This window comes from Fukomys damarensis, unplaced genomic scaffold, assembly GCF_012274545.1.
Source record: "Fukomys damarensis isolate Sample0158 unplaced genomic scaffold, DMR_v1.0_HiC HiC_scaffold_38, whole genome shotgun sequence".
Classification (NCBI taxonomy): domain Eukaryota; kingdom Metazoa; phylum Chordata; class Mammalia; order Rodentia; family Bathyergidae; genus Fukomys; species Fukomys damarensis.
Window position 1 is genome coordinate 36,228,959 of NW_022900950.1, and position 6,048 is coordinate 36,235,006.

General features: G+C 44.5%; 1 pseudogene; it reads left to right on the forward strand.

Moving 5' to 3' along the window:
* The window catches only part of LOC104862197, a 7,603-nt pseudogene extending 1,769 nt beyond the window's left edge, over positions 1 to 5,834 (forward strand).
* The last annotated feature ends 214 nt before the right edge of the window (positions 5,835 to 6,048 follow it).

The window sequence follows — 6,048 nt, forward strand, 5'->3', positions numbered from 1 at the left end:
AGAGGAGAGGGAAGGGGGAGGGGGAAGGAGGAGGAGGTGGAGGAGAAGGAGAGGAGGAGAAGAAGAAGAGGGGGAAGAAGAAAGGGAGTACAGGTAAAGCTGTAAAGGGCAAAATATTGAACTTTAGGAGCATGGAAGAAGAACCTGGCTGCTTCCTTCGCAGTTTTATCTGCAAAGGCATTTCCAGCAGCTATGGAATCTGAAAGTCTCTGATGTCCCCTGAAGTGAAACACAGCCACTCATGTTGGCAATAAGGAGGCCTGCAGAGGGCTTTAATGAATGGGGCATTAATTACTGACAACCCTTGGGTGTAAGAGAGCCTCTTCCTACCCAGATAGCAGCATCATTGTGTAATATTTGGAATCATTGTAGATGTTAACCTGGAAACCTTCAGCTAGTGTGAGAGCATGAGTCAGGGTGATTATTTCAGCCATTGTGGAGGTAGTGGACAGATGAAAAGCTGCATCTTCTGTAATAGAATCATGAAAAACAATATATCCCACCTTGGCAGGGGATTTGGAGTGGGCTTGTACAACCCCCCATTGATAAACCAAGTGTGGGTAGGGTGGAGAAGGAGGAAGTGAAAATGTGAGGAAAAGGGGAAATTGCTAGGTGTATTAAAAACATGTAATCATGCAGTTTGGCTTTTTAGAAAGAGGTGATGGGATGATAAAGTAAGAGACTGGATTAAAACTGGGGCCCAGGGTGTTGCTAACTGTGGGAGCCCACTGGCATTCGACATTGGAAAAGTAACTTCTTAATCTATGACTCTATCTGTTTGTTTATTTGGCATTTCTGAGACAAGGGTCTCAGCTAGCAGATGAGATTGACCTGGAACTCACTGTGTAATCCAGGTTGGGTTTATGGGATTACGGGCGTGCACCACCACGCCTGGCTCAAGGACTTTGTTAAGTTTGACCTTGTGATGGGAGGAACTCAGATAGCCAAATATCTGATCTCCTCCCTAATAGTTGCTTGGTGTTTCCTGTTGGCGTGCCTTTAAAAGGAGCTGTTTCTGTAAAATAAATCAGACCTCTTGTCTCCACACTATTGAGTGTGCTGTCCTTTCTCAATCCTCACTCCCCAACACAGGTACGTTCGTGTTGTGACAGCTGGGCTGCCACAGCTAACCATAGGGCTTCCATGAAAAGCACACAGAGTTGAAGAAGGTGGGAAGTGGAGAGAAAGTGTCAGAGGTAGGATGAAAACGTGAGTTCCTGAAGGTTGTGGGAAGAGTAGAGGGTAAGTGGAGCTTGTCTAGTGATTTTGAATGCTTTTAGGAGTAACAGGGCTACTGTGGCAGCCACTCATAAGCATGGAGGCCAACTCAAGACAGTGGGATCCAGCTGTGTGGACAGGAATGAATTGGATGTGAGCTGGGACCTTTTGTCAGAGCCCCTGCAGCACATCCTCTGTGTTCTACTGTATAGAGGATGAAGGGTTGGGTGAATGTCTTGGTTACTTTTATCTCATCGCTGAGACAAAACACTGGCACCCAAAGTTAAAGGGGGAAAGGTTATTTGGCTTACAGTTCATAGAAGTTTCATCCTGTAATTGCTGTTTCCAAGTCAGAGTGGGAGAGGAACAACAGTTCACAGTGGCAAAAGCAGCAAAAGCAGTAAGTGGATCTTAACACTGTCTTTCTACCTCTATTATCTGATCCAGATTACTGGGATAAACCAATTATTCATGTGTAGTGGTTTAGGAATCATATGTCCTTAATCCCAGCATCCCATAGTCCAGAATAAGCCACTTCTGAAAACAACTGCATGAGGCTTTGGGGGAACATCTAGACACAAGCCAAAACATTCTGCCCCTGGCCCCAAAAAGGATCACCCAAGAGCTGCCAAAGTCCTAACAGTTTTGGCATTACAAAAAGTTCAAGTCTGAAGTCTCCTCAGAGATTTAAGGCAAACTTAGCTGCAAGCCCCTATACAGATGAAAAGAGAGTTAAATGCTTGCAACATCCAATGGTCCAGGATAGGCATTTCTATTCCAAAAGTTAAAAACAGAGGGATGCAAAGGAATGAGACCAAACCAAGTCCAAAATCTATCAGGGTAAACATTAAATCCCATAGTTCCACTTCCAGCATCCCTGGGAATCTGTGGCAAGTTGTAAACTCTAAAGAGCTTAGGTGGCTCTGCCCTTATGGCACTGCAGATGGTTGCAGCTCTCAAGGCTTCTCTCTTGGGCCAGTTCTGCTTTCTCCTTGCAGCTTTCCTCAGACAATCCATGCTCCTGGGTTCTCCAAACTTTGGGGTTTCCACTGCGCTACTGGCTTCACACTCACAGCTCCACACACTGCCCTCTCAGGGCCACACTGCCTAGCCTCCCAGGCCTTCTGAACTCTTGGAGGAAGTCTTCCTGACTCCCAACTCTTGCATTCTGTATGCTTCTAAAACTAGCAACATGTGAATGATACCAAGATCTGTTGCCATCTGGAGCTATAGCTAGGCTCCTTTCTCTCTTAGCTATAGGAGTCTAGTGCCTATAAACCAAATACTGAGGAACAACTTCCCTAAGCAACCATTTTGGAACTACTGTAGGCCACTACCATTCTGGAATATGAAGCTATGGAAATCTTTTCGCAAAGGAAAGTCCTTCACTTTTGCAGTTTTGAGGCAGCAAAGGCTAGAGTTCTGCTGCTTCTTGTGATGGCCTCAGGCTATCTTTTCTATTCTCCTGTTCCTTTCAGCAATCAAGATCTCTGATCTGTCTTTGCAGTCCAAGCTCTACTGGAGCTTCCTTTCTGACCAAACTTACAACTTTTAACATCATTCTGCTGGGCTCTTTGTTCTTGATTCCCAAGCCCCTGGCAGTAGCCATGCCAGCACTTCAACATTTGACTGCCTTGAAATTTCTTTTGCCAGATTAATTAGTCCAGTGCTCTTAATCTCAGTCTCAGGAAAAGACTCTAGATATGAACAAAATGCAGATGAACTTTCTGCCAATCTAAAACACACATCATCTGGAATCCAACAGCGAATGCAGCCCTTCTTACCAACAGAAACTTCCTGAGCCTGGTCTTTATCAGCTGTCTGATCTTCAGACTCTGACCAGCGCTTTCTATACTGAACAGCCTAAGGTGTTCCAGCTCTACTCTACAACCAGCATCTCCAAACCTTTCCTAGCTCTTCTTATAAACCAATTCCATAGACTCTTGAGCCACATGGCCAGGTAATGTCTCATCAACAGCCCACTCCTGGTACCAAATTTCTGACTTAGTTACTTTTCTCTTATTGCTGAGACAATACCCAGCACCCAAAGATAAGGGGGGAAAGGTTTATTTGGCTTACAGTTCATAGAGGTTTCAGTGAGGTCTGGGAGGGCCAAAGTGGAGGCTGTCTTTAAGGCTTCTTTTAGGAAGGATCAGTGAGGGAAGATCTTGTGATGTAAGGGCTCAGCAGGATCTTCCTTGGTGAGTTTGTATAGGGGTTTAGTGATAAGGGCAAAGCTGTGAACCCAGAGGCAGAAATATCCTATTATGCCAAGAAATGAGAGGAGTTGTTTGGTGGTGGGAATAGGAATCTGGAAAATTAAGTGGATGAGGTCTGGAGATAAAACTCAGGTATGTTTGTGGAGAATGACGGTCAGATAGGTGACAGACAGGGAAGCAGTTTGGGCCTTAGAGGGAGAGACATGATACCCATTGGAATCTAGATGTTGTATCAATAAGAAAGAGGATGTCTTTATGAGATGACTGATAGGAGGGGCTGCAGAGAAGGTCATGCACTACTGTATAAAATGAGATGAGGAGGGATGAAATTAGAGTCAATCACATCCAAAGGCCTGACTGAAGTAGTGGGGGCCATCTCAGAAGCCCTGAGCCAAGATGGTCCAGGGTGTCAGATCTGTCCAGGTGAAGGCAAAGAGAGGCTGTGAGGAGGGGTACAGGGTAATAATGAAAAAGATATCTTTTAGGTCTAAGGCAGAGTAATGGGTAGTGGATGAAAGGCTGGAGGACAAAAGTGTGTAGGAGTTTTGGCACCTTGGGGTGTATGGGAAGGACAATCTGATTAATTGCACAGACATCTTGTACCAGCCTATAAGAGTCATCTGCCTTCTATACCAGGAGAATGGGGGTAATGTGAGGGGAACTGACAGGTATTGAGAGACCATGCCACAATAGGTGAGAAACGATAAATTATAAGCCCTGTAAATCTGGACCAGGAGCAAGACACTGTCACTGAGCAGGGTTGGGGTGGTTAGGCTTGAGAGGGATGGTAAGTGGTTGTTGGGATAAGGCCAGGGATAGGGTGGAAGTGTCCCAGACTCTGGGGTTGAGATGAGTAGAAATAATGGGAGCCTCAAGGGAATGTAGGGAAGGGCAGATTAGGGCAGCTGTAAGTACTGGTTCTATCCCAGGGATGCTCAGTGTATCAGACTATTTATATAAGATGTTTTATTCCAAAAGGGGAATGCGACAGGTAGGAAGACCAAGAACAAGTGTAGGAAGGTGTAGCCCAATTGACACCAAATTAAAGGTGTCTTAAAAGTTCTGGATACTCTGCCATCAGTACCCACAACAGTAGTTAGGGTTTGGAAGATTGGTCTGGATTTAGCTCAGTGATTCCTCCGCCTGCCTCACAAACACAAGGTCCCCAGTTTAATCCCCGGTACCAAAAACAAAAACAAAAAGAAGAAAGGGTGGAATGGCTGGCTCCTATACCAATTAAGAAAGGGATGGGGGAAAAAAAGGGATAGACTTAGCCTCTATTGTAAGAGTTCTCTGGGTAAGATCACTAAGCCACCCGGAGGTGTTTCTCCTCGGGAACCGCAGCAGCCTGCTGGCGCCATGCTGCCTGGCCTGGGCGGGGTGTGTGTGTGTGTGTGTGTGTGTGTGTGTGTGTGTGTGTGTGTGTGTCTCGGGTGCCTGGAGTCCGCGCTCGGCCAGGCCACCACCACCACTGCCACTGCTGTGCCTCCTTGCCACCGGAAGCAGGGGCAAGCGGACAGTGGACCTGAAAATTCACTTTTTACAAGTCTACCTGTTTGAGAAGAGGTGATAGGAAAATTAATCTTTCCTCAGAGAGTCATATCACTAACTGAACATTCTGGTATGCCAGAAGTAAAAAATATTACTTTGGAAAGTTCTTCTGTTATCACTCTCAACTGCCAGTACACAACCTCAGGGGATTTGAATTGAGTTAAAGTGACTTGGAAAAAGGATGATGAGCTACTTAAGAATTTTTCTCTCATTGTAACAGGAAACATTCTGTATACTGAGTACATAACCACCATCAACAGCAAACAAATGGGAAGCTATACTTGTCTCTTTGAAGAAGAAAAGGAATAAAGGGGAACATTTAATATCAAAGTTCCTGAACTTCATGGAAAAAACAAGGCATTGACCACTTATGTGGGTGATTCTACTGTCCTGATGTGCAAATGTCCACATTGCTTTCCTTTACATTGGACCTGATACAGAAGTAATGGGAGTGTACAGGTTCCTATTGATGTTCACATGAATGATAAGTATGTCGGCAGAGGAACATGTAGCCATGAAACAAAGCTCAAGATAAAGCATCTTCTGGAGGAAGATAGAAGTTCCTACTGGTGCCATGCCACATTCCAGCTAGGCGAGAGTGAGGAGTAACTTGAGCTTGATGTGCTGAGCTTTTTGGTGCCCTGCAAACTGTTTCTTGCAGTAATTGCTGAAACTGTTGTTTTAGTGGTCGTTATTTTGCTTTGTGAAGTGTAAACACAAAAGAAAAAGAAGCACACAGATGAAGGAAGAAATTTTAAATAAATTGAGCAGCTGAAGTCAGATGATAGCAATGGTATAGAAAATAATGCCCCCTGGCAAAGGAAAAATGAATCTGTGGGTCAATGAATGGAAAAGGTTACATCAAGCACCATGGGAAGATGTACAAAGACTGTGATTCAGCTTTTAAGAGAATCTGAGTTTTTATTTTTTAAAAGATGAAAAATTGGGCCAGGGATTTAGCTCGATGGTGCTGCACCTGCCTTGTAAGCACAGGTCCTGGGTTTGATTCCCAGTACCACAAAAAAAAAAAAAAAAAAAAAAAAAAAAAAAAAAAAAAATA